General features: G+C 49.8%; 1 pseudogene; it reads right to left on the bottom strand.

The window, feature by feature from the left end:
• Positions 1-10,558, bottom strand: part of LOC121581841 — a 47,634-nt pseudogene extending 37,076 nt beyond the window's left edge.
• Between the last annotated feature and the right edge of the window lie 289 nt (positions 10,559-10,847).

The following is a 10,847-nucleotide window of genomic DNA, read 5'->3' as shown; positions in this document are numbered from 1 at the left end:
TGTGTTCTGTACCTGTCCAGCGGTCCCAGCCACCACCAGTCTATCTCTCTGTGTGTGTGTTCTGTACCTGTCCAGCGGTCCCAGCCACCACCAGTCTATCTCTCTGTGTGTGTGTGTGTTTCTGTACCTGTCCAGCGGTCCCAGCCACCACCAGCCTATCTCTCTGTGTGTGTGTGTGTTCTGTACCTGTCCAGCGGTCCCAGCCACCACCAGTCTATCTCTCTCTCTGTGTGTGTGTGTTCTGTACCTGTCCAGCGGTCCCAGCCACCACCAGTCTATCTCTCTGTGTGTGTGTTCTGTACCTGTCCAGCGGTCCCAGCCACCACCAGTCTATCTCTCTGTGTGTGTGTTCTGTACCTGTCCAGCGGTCCCAGCCACCACCAGTCTATCTCTCTGTGTGTGTGTTCTGTACCTGTCCAGCGGTCCCAGCCACCACCAGCCTATCTCTCTGTGTGTGTGTGTTCTGTACCTGTCCAGCGGTCCCAGCCACCACCAGTCTATCTCTCTGTGTGTGTGTGTTCTGTACCTGTCCAGCGGTCCCAGCCACCACCAGTCTATCTCTCTGTGTGTGTGTGTTCTGTACCTGTCCAGCGGTCCCAGCCACCACCAGTCTATCTCTGTGTGTGTGTGTTCTGTACCTGTCCAGCGGTCCCAGCCACCACCAGTCTATCTCTCTGTGTGTGTGTGTGTGTGTTCTGTACCTGTCCAGCGGTCCCAGCCACCACCAGCCTATCTCTCTGTGTGTGTGTGTTCTGTACCTGTCCAGCGGTCCCAGCCACCACCAGCCTATCTCTCTGTGTGTGTGTGTTCTGTACCTGTCCAGCGGTCCCAGCCACCACCAGTCTATCTCTCTGTGTGTGTGTGTGTTCTGTACCTGTCCAGCGGTCCCAGCCACCACCAGTCTATCTCTCTGTGTGTGTGTGTTCTGTACCTGTCCAGCGGTCCCAGCCACCACCAGCCTATCTCTCTCTGTGTGTGTGTGTTCTGTACCTGTCCAGCGGTCCCAGCCACCACCAGTCTATCTCTCTGTGTGTGTGTGTTCTGTACCTGTCCAGCGGTCCCAGCCACCACCAGTCTATCTCTCTCTGTGTGTGTGTGTGTGTGTTCTGTACCTGTCCAGCGGTCCCAGCCACCACCAGTCTCATCTCTCTGTGTGTGTGTGTGTTCTGTACCTGTCCAGCGGTCCCAGCCACCACCAGTCTATCTCTCTGTGTGTGTGTGTTTCTGTACCTGTCCAGCGGTCCCAGCCACCACCAGTCTATCTCTCTGTGTGTGTGTGTTCTGTACCTGTCCAGCGGTCCCAGCCACCACCAGTCTATCTCTCTGTGTGTGTGTGTTCTGTACCTGTCCAGCGGTCCCAGCCACCACCAGTCTATCTCTCTGTGTGTGTGTGTGTTCTGTACCTGTCCAGCGGTCCCAGCCACCACCAGTCTATCTCTCTGTGTGTGTGTGTTCTGTACCTGTCCAGCGGTCCCAGCCACCACCAGCCTATCTCTCTGTGTGTGTGTGTTCTGTACCTGTCCAGCGGTCCCAGCCACCACCAGTCTATCTCTCTGTGTGTGTGTGTGTTCTGTACCTGTCCAGCGGTCCCAGCCACCACCAGCCTATCTCTGCCTTTGTGTGTGTGTTCTGTACCTGTCCAGCGGTCCCAGCCACCACCAGCCTATCTCTCGCTGTGTGTGTGTGTTCTGTACCTGTCCAGCGGTCCCAGCCACCACCAGTCTATCTCTCTGTGTGTGTGTGTTCTGTACCTGTCCAGCGGTCCCAGCCACCACCAGTCTATCTCTCTGTCTGTGTGTGTGTTTCTGTACCTGTCCAGCGGTCCCAGCCACCACCAGTCTATCTCTCTGTGTGTGTGTGTGTGTTCTGTACCTGTCCAGCGGTCCCAGCCACCACCAGTCTATCTCTCTGTGTGTGTGTGTTCTGTACCTGTCCACGGTCCCAGCCACCACCAGTCTATCTCTCTGTGTGTGTGTTCTGTACCTGTCCAGCGGTCCCAGCCACCACCAGCCTATCTCTCTCTGTGTGTGTGTGTGTTCTGTACCTGTCCAGCGGTCCCAGCCACCACCAGTCTATCTCTCTGTGTGTGTGTGTTCTGTACCTGTCCAGCGGTCCCAGCCACCACCAGTCTATCTCTCTCTGTGTGTGTGTTCTGTACCTGTCCAGCGGTCCCAGCCACCACCAGTCTATCTCTCTCTGTGTGTGTGTGTTCTGTACCTGTCCAGCGGTCCCAGCCACCACCAGTCTATCTCTCTGTGTGTGTGTGTTTCTGTACCTGTCCAGCGGTCCCAGCCACCCACCAGTCTATCTCTCTGTGTGTGTGTTCTGTACCTGTCCAGCGGTCCCAGCCACCACCAGTCTATCTCTCTGTGTGTGTGTGTGGTGTTCTGTACCTGTCCAGCGGTCCCAGCCACCACCAGTCTATCTCTCTGTGTGTGTTTTCTGTACCTGTCCAGCGGTCCCAGCCACCACCAGTCTATCTCTCTTGTGTGTGTGTTCTGTACCTGTCCAGCGGTCCCAGCCACCACCAGTCTATCTCTCTGTGTGTGTGTTTTTTTCTGTACCTGTCCAGCGGTCCCAGCCACCACCAGTCTATCTCTCTGTGTGTGTGTGTTCTGTACTGTCCAGCGGTCCCACCCACCACCAGTCTATCTCTCTGTGTGTGTGTGTTTCTGTACCTGTCCAGCGGTCCCAGCCACCACCAGTCTATCTCTCTGTGTGTGTGTGTTCTGTACCTGTCCAGCGGTCCCAGCCACCACCAGTCTATCTCTCTCTGTGTGTGTGTGTTCTGTACCTGTCCAGCGGTCCCAGCCACCACCAGTCTATCTCTCTGTGTGTGTGTTTCTGTACCTGTCCAGCGGTCCCAGCCACCACCAGTCTATCTCTCTCTGTGTGTGTGTTCTGTACCTGTCCAGCGGTCCCAGCCACCACCAGTCTCTCTCTCTCTCTGTGTGTGTGTATTCTGTACCTGTCCCGGTCCCAGCCACCACCAGTCTATCTCTCTGTGTGTGTGTGTGTTCTGCTGGACCTGTCAGCGGTGCCCAGCCACCACCAGTCTATCTCTCTGTGTGTGTGTGTTCTGTACCTGTCCAGCGGTCCCAGCCACCACCAGTCTATCTCTCTGTGTGTGTGTGTGTTCTGTACCTGTCCAGCGGTTCCCAGCCACCACCAGCCTATCTCTCTGTGTGTGTGTGTTCTGGTACCTGTCAGCGGTCCCAGCCACCACCAGTCTATCTCTCTGTGTGTGTTCTGTACCTGTCCAGCGGTCCCAGCCACCACCAGTCTATCTCTTTTTGTGTTGTTCTGCTTACTGTCCTTTTCCCACCCCCACAGTCTATCTCTCTCTGTGTGTGTGTTTCTGTACCTGTCCAAGCGGTCCCAGCCACCACCAGTCTATCTCTCTGTGTGTGTTTCTGTACCTGTCCAGTGGTCCCAGCCACCACCGTCTATCTCTCTGTGTGTGTGTGTGTTCTGTACCTGTCCACGCGGTCCAGCCTACCACCAGTCTATCTCTCTGTGTGTGTGTGTGTTCTGTACCTGTCCAGCGGTCCCAGCCACCACCAGTCTATCTCTCTCTGTGTGTGTGTTCTGTACCTGTCCAGCTGTCCCAGCCACCACCAGTCCTATCTCTCTGTGTGTGTGTGTGTTCTGTCGACCTGTCCAGCGGTCCCAGCCACCCACCAGTCTATCTCTCTGTGTGTGTGTTCTGTTACCTGTCCACGGTCCCGTGCCACCACCAGTCTATCTCTCTGTGTGTTGTGTGTTTTCTGTACCTGTCAGCGGTCCCAGCCACCACCAGTCTATCTCTGTGTGTGTGTGTGTTCTGTACCTGTCCAGCGGTCCCAGCCACCACCTAGTCTATCTCCTCTGTGTGTGTGTGTTCTGTACCTGTCCAGCGGTCCCAGCCACCACCAGTCTGTATCTCTCTGTGTGTGTGTTTCTGTACCTGTCTCAGCGGTCCCAGCTCACCACCAGTCTATCTCTCTGTGTGTTGCTGTTCTGTACCTGTCCAGCCGGTCCCAGCCACCACCAGTCTATCTCTCTGTGTGTGTGTGTTCTGTACCTGTCCAGCGGTCCCAGCCACCACCAGTCTATCTCTCTCTGTGTGTGTGTTCTTGTACCTGTCCAGCGGTCCCAGCCACCACCAGTCTATCTCTCTATGTGTGTGCTGTGTTCTGTACCTGTCCAGCGGTCCCAGCCACCACCAGTCTATCTCTCTCTGTCTCTCTGTGTTCCCTGTACCTGTCCAGCGGTCCCAGCCACCACCAGCCTATCTCTCTGTGTGTGTGTGTGTTCTGTACCTGTCAGCGGTCCCAGCCACCACCAGTCCCTATCTCTCTCTGTGTGTGTTTCTGTTACCTGTCCAGCGTCCCAGCCACCACCAGTCTATCTCTCTGTGTGTGTGTGTGTGTTCTGTACCTGCTCCAGCCCGGTCCCAGCCACCACCAGTCTGCAGCTGTGTTTACAGAGACTGATCTTCTGGATCCCCAGACGAGGATCATCACTATACGGATCAAAACAACCCACCTAGAACACACATCATCATCATCATCATCATCATCATGTCATCATCATCATCATCTACTACAGACACCAGCAACCCTGAGCAGGAGTCTCTATAATACATTCAATTACTAAACGTTATTTATCCCCAGAGGGGTAAATCAGGCCAACATGTTATTTATCCCAGAGGGGAATCAGGCCAACACGTTATTTATCCCAGAGGGGAATCAGGGACAACACGTTATTTATCCCAGAGGGGGAATCAGCCAACACGTTATTTATCCCAGAGGGGAATCAGGCCAACACGTTATTTATCCCAGAGGGGAATCAGGCCAACCGTTATTTATCCCAGAGGGGGAATCAGGCCAACACGTTATTTATCCCAGAGGGGGAATCAGGCCAACACGTTATTTTATCCCATAGGGGAATCAGTGCCAACACGTTATTTTATCCCAGAGGGGGAATCAGGCCAACACGTTATTTATCCAGAGGGGGAATCAGGCCAACACGTTATTTATCCCAGAGGGGAATCCGACCAACACGTTATTTATCCCAGAGGTGAATCCGGCCAACACGTTATTTTATCCCAGAGGGTGAATCAGGCCAACACGTTATTTATCCCAGAGGGGAATCACGGCCAACCGTTATTTATCCCAGAGGATCAGGCCAACACGTTATTTATCCCAGAGGGGGAATCAGGCCAACAACGTTATTTATCCCAGAGGGGAATCAGGCCAACACGTTATTTATCCCAGAGGGGAATCAGGCCAACACGTTATTTATCCCAGGGCCGGAATCAGGCCAACACGTTATTTATCCCAGGGGGGAATCAGGCCAACCGTTATTTATCCCGGCGTGGAATCAGGCCAACACGTTATATATCCCAGAGGGGGAATCAGGCCAACACGTTATTTATCCCAGGGGGAATCAGGCCAACCGTTATTTATCCCAGAGGGGAGGAATCAGGCCAACACGTTATGCTTTATCCCAGGGCGGAATCAGGCCAACCGTTATTTCCATCCCAGAGGGGGAATCAGGCCAACACGTTATTTATCCCAGGGGGAATCAGTCCAACACGCTTTTATCCCAGAGGGGGAATCAGGCCAACCCGTTAATTTTTATCCCAGGGGAAGGAATCAGGCCAACACGTTATTTATCCCAGAGGGGGAATCAGGCCAACACGTTATTTATCCCAGAGGGGAATCAGGCCAACCATTATTTAAGTCCCAGAGGGGAATCAGGCCAACATGTTATTTATCCCAGAGGGGGAATCGAGGCCAACATGTTATTTACTCCCAGAGGGGAATCAGGCCAACATGTCTACTTTACAGATCACAACCTAAAACCCCAAAGAACAATGCAATGCAGTAGTAGTAGTATTGCAGTAGTAGTAGTAGTAGTAGTAGTAGTAGTAGTAAGTATTGGTAGTAGTAGTAATTAGTAGTAGTAGTAGTATAGTATGTAGTAGTAGTAGTAGTAGTAGTAGTAGTAGTAGTAGTAGTAGTATAGTGTAAGTAGTATAGTAGTAGTAGTAGTATAGTAGTAGTATTTAGTAGTAGTAGTAGTAGTAGTAGTAGTATTCATAGTTTAGCTAGTATAGTAGTAGTACGTAGTAACATAGCATTGTAGCAGTATAGTAGTACTAGTAGCATATAATAGTAGTAGTAGTAGTATAGTAGTATAGTCTTTGTAGTAGTATGAGTAGTGTGGTAGTATAGTCAGTAGTAGATAGTAGTACGTACAGTATGGTATTTAGTAGTAGTACTGTAGTAGTAGTATAGTAGTAGTAGTATAGTAGTAGTAGTATAGTGGTGGTTGGTAGTATAGTGGTTTAGTAGTAGTGTAGTATAGTAGTAGTAGTAGTAAGTAGTATAGTAGTAGTATTAGTAGTATAGTAGTTATATTGGTATAGTAGTATAGTAGTAGTAGTAGTATAGCAGTAGTGGTATAGTAGTAGTAGTAGTGGTAGTAGAGAGGTAGTAGTAGTAGTAGTAGTAGAGTAGAGTGGTAGTATTATGTTGCAGCTAGTAGTAGTAGTATAGTGGCAGTAGTGGTATGGTAGTAGTAGTAGTAGTGGTAGCGGTAGTATAGTAGTAGTAGTAGTATAGTAGTAGTGGTATAGTAGTAGTTGTGTAGTAGTAGTATTGTAGTAGTAGTGGTGTTGTAGTAGTAGTATGTAGGTAGTGGTATGTAGTAGTAGTGAAGTGAGTAGTAGGTAGTAGTAGTAGTAGTAGTAGTATAGTACTATAGTAGTAGTATAGTTGAGTATAGAGTAGTAGTATAGTAGTCAGTAGTAGTAGTATGCCGTAGTTTGTAGTATTACCATGCGTAGTAGTATTGTTAGTAGTATAGTAGTAGTATAGTAATTAAATGTAGTATGTGAGTAGTATAGTAGTAGTAGTAGTGTAGTATTATAGCAGTATGTAAGCAGTATGAATAAGTATTAGTAGTTTTATAGGCAGTAGGTATAGTATATAGTAGTAGTATTGTAGTAGTATAGTAGTTAGTATAGTAGTAGTAGTAGTAGTGGATTATAGTAGTAGTTAATAGTAGGTAGTAGTAGTATAGTAGTAGTAGTAGTAGTAGTAGTATTAGTAGTAGTAGTAGTTTGTAGTAGTATAGTAGTAGTAGTAGTAGTAGTAGTAGGAGTGTAAGTTGAGGAGAGACTGACATGCATGTTACTGACACTTTCCTCCATGTATAATATAATAATATAAAATAATATTATATGCCATTTAGCAGACGCTTTTATCCAAAGCGACTTACAGTCATGTGCCATACATTTTTACGTACCGGGGGATGGAACCCACTACCCTGGCGTTCCAAGCGCCGTGCTCTACCAGCTGAGCTACAGAGGACCGTAGTACGATCCGTGCTGCTTTGTTCATGACCAACTGCGAATTTACCCATGTCCTTCTTTTTGCGGCACACGACCACACACAGGTGGGCAGTAGTCCAGGTGCGACAAACTAGGGCCTGCTAGGACCTGTCTGGTCGACTGAGATGTCAACAAGGCAGAGCAACGCGCCTCTATCACGGACAGACCCTCTTCATTTAACACTACCATTGAGTCTATGTTTTTGAACATGACAGCTTGCTATCTAGGTTACACCCAGCAGTTGTCTCTCAACTTGCTCAATAGCAACATTATTCAATAATAGATCTAAATGAGGTTTAGCGTTGAGCAAGTGATATATCCCCAAAAATGATGCTTTTTGTTTTTTTAGATATTTAGCTCACCAGCCTATTTTAGTTACCTATTCTAAAACTGCCTGGAGCTCTATGTTAAGGGTGTCAGTTATTTATTTTACTCTTGTCAGTCGGATGTGTATGCTGTTGATTCGTCAGCGTACGGAGGCACAGGCTTTATTCAAGGTCAGGGAAGGTCATTAGTAAAAACAGAAAACCAAAGTTGCTAAGCACCTGTAACAGGCTGATTGGTTGAGCCGTTTGAACCATTAAAAGGTGTTCTGCTGCTATTCTTGGGTAGTGGATTTGACCTTTGCCTCCTCACCTCATTCTGAGGGCACACACCATCTTCTAGCTTACACTTTTTAACTTTAGGACAGAGGTCAGGGTGTGTTTGTGTGTTTTTTTTTTTTTTTGTTGTTGGGATGTGTGTATTTGTATTTATTATGGATCCCCGATTAGTTCCTGCCAAGGCATGGCTTCTCTTCCTGGGGTTTATTATGGATCCCCCATTAGTTCCTGCCAAGGCAGCAGCTATTCTTCCTGGGGTTTGTTATGGATCCCCATTAGTTTCTCTAGCCAAGGCAGCAGCTACTCTTCCTGGGGTTTTATTATGGATCCCCATTAGTTTCCTGCCAAGGCAGCAAGCTACTCTTCCTGGGGGATTATTATGGATCCCCATTAGTTCCTGCCAAGGCAGCAGCCCTTCCTGGGGTTTTTATGGATCCCCATTAGTTCCTGCCAAGGCAGCAGCTACTCTTCCTGGGGTTCTTTATTATGGATCCCCGTTAGTTCCCCTGCCAAGCAGCAGCTTACTCTTCCTGGGGTTTTTATGGGATCCCCATTAGTTCCTGCCAAGGCAGCAGCTACTCTTCCTGGGGTTTATTGGATCCCCATTAGTTCCTGCCAAGGCAGCAGCTACTTCCTGGGGTTTATTATGGATCCCCATTAGTTCCTGACAAGGCAGCAGCTACTCTTCCTGGGGTTTATTATGGATCCGTTAGTTCCTGCCAAGCCGCTACTCTTCCTGGGGTTTTTGTATGGGATCCCCATTAGTTCCCGTACCAAGGCAGCAGCTACTCTTCCTGGGGTTTATTTGGATCCCCATTAGTTCCTGCCAAGGCAGCAGCTACTCTTCCTGGGGTTTATTATGGATCCCCATTGGTTCCTGCCAAGGCAGCAGCTACTCTTCCTGGGGTTTTATTACTGGATCCCGTTAGTTCCTGACAAGGCAGCAGCTACTCTTCCTGGGGGTTTTTATGGATCCCCGTTAGTTCCTGCCAAGGCAGCAGCTACTCTTCCTGGGGTTTATTATGGATCCCCATTAGTTCCTACCAAGGCAGCAGCTACTCTTCCTGGGGTTTATTATGGATCCCCATTAGTTCCAATGGCAGCGCCTCTTCCTGGGGTTTATTATGGATCCCCATTAGTTCCTGCCAGGCAGCAGCTACTCTTCCTGGGGTTTATTATGGATCCCCATTGAATTCCCTGCCAAGGGCAGCTACTCTTCCTGGGGTTTATTATGGATCCCCATTGTCAGTTCCTGACAAGGCAGCAGCTACTCTTCCTGGGGTTTATTATGGATCCCCGTTGGGTTTCCTGCCAAGGCAGCGCTACTTTCCTGGGGTTTATTATGGATCCCCATTAGTTCCCACCAAAGGCAGCGGCTACTCTTCTCTGGGGTTTATTATGGATCCCCATTAGTTTCCTGCCAAGGCAGCGGCTACTCTTCCTGGGGTTTATTCATGATCCCCATTATGTTCCTGCCAAAGGCAGCAGCTACTCTTCCTGGGGTTTATTATGGATCCCCATTAGTTCCTGCCAAGGCAGCGGCTACTCTTCCTGGGGTTTATTAGGATCCCCCATTGGTTCCCTGCCAAGGCAGCAGCTACTCTTTCCTGGGGTTTATTATGGATCCCCATTGAGTTCCTGGGAACAAGGCAGCAGCTACCTCTTCCTGGGTTTATTACTGGATCCCCATTAGTTCCTGCCTAAGGCAGCAGCTACTCTTCCCTGGGGTTTATTATGGATCCCCATTAGTTCCTGCACAAGGCAGCGGCTACTCTTCCTGGGGGTTTATTGTGGATCCCCATTAGTTCCTGCCAAGGCAGCGGCTACTCTTCCTGGGGTTTATTCGGATCCCCATTAGTTCCTGCCAAGGCAGCAGCTACTCTTCCTGGGGTTTATTACGGATCCCCATTAGTTCCCTGCCAAGGCAGCAGCTACTCTTCCTGGGGTTTATTATGGATCCATTGGTTCCTGCCAAGGCAGCAGCTACTCTTCACTGGGGTTTATTATGCCGATCCCCATTAGTTTCTACAGGCAGCAGCTACTCTTCCTGGGGTTATTCACGGATCCCAATTAGTTCCCTGCTAGGAACCCCAGGAAGAGTAGCTGCTGGTGTGTGTGTGTAGTGTGTGTGTGTGTCTGCGCGTGTGTGTGTGTGTGTGTGTGTCTCCGTGTGTGTGTGTGTCTGTGTGTGTGTTCTGACCTTCCTGAAGGAGGCCCTCCTCACTCCTCCTCCTGCAGTGCTTGGGGTCGTTGACAGGTCAGGAGGTCGTCGTTAGGGTAACAGTCGGTATGGAAGACGTTAGCCGTGCTGAGCTTGTAGACAGGAGTCAGGGCCACACCAGACACATCCCAGAACCGCACGGTACCGTCTCATACCAAGCAGACACACACACACACACACACACACACAGAACACTGGTGGTGGCAGTAGGAAGACTACAAAGGACTGTGTGTGTGTGTGTGTGTGTGCTCTTCTGTGTGTGTGTGTGTGTGTGTGTGTGTGTGTGTGTTTGTTTACCCTGTTAGCAGCAGCTCCTGTTGTCTGGGCGGGGGCGCTAGATTCTCCCCTCCACATATCGGCCAACTCTACACACACACACACACACACACACGCACACATCCCACACACACACACACACACACGACACACAGAGTTGTAGGTTAGATGTTGATTCCCACATTGCAGCAGAGAGAGACTAAGAAGTGAATAAGGCCTCATTCATCCAGCTCGGTGAACGCATGTCCCTCAGATGACCTCCCACCCCTCTGTTCATCCCTCTGTTCATCCCTCTGACCCCTCTGTTCATCCCTCTAACCCTCTGTTCATCCCTCTAACCCCCTCTGTTCATCCCTCTAACCCCCTC

The sequence above is a fragment of the Coregonus clupeaformis genome, chromosome 15, assembly GCF_020615455.1.
Source record: "Coregonus clupeaformis isolate EN_2021a chromosome 15, ASM2061545v1, whole genome shotgun sequence".
Taxonomy (NCBI): domain Eukaryota; kingdom Metazoa; phylum Chordata; class Actinopteri; order Salmoniformes; family Salmonidae; genus Coregonus; species Coregonus clupeaformis.
Note: the sequence above shows the minus strand (reverse complement) of the source record. Positions and strands in the feature narration are given on the sequence as shown.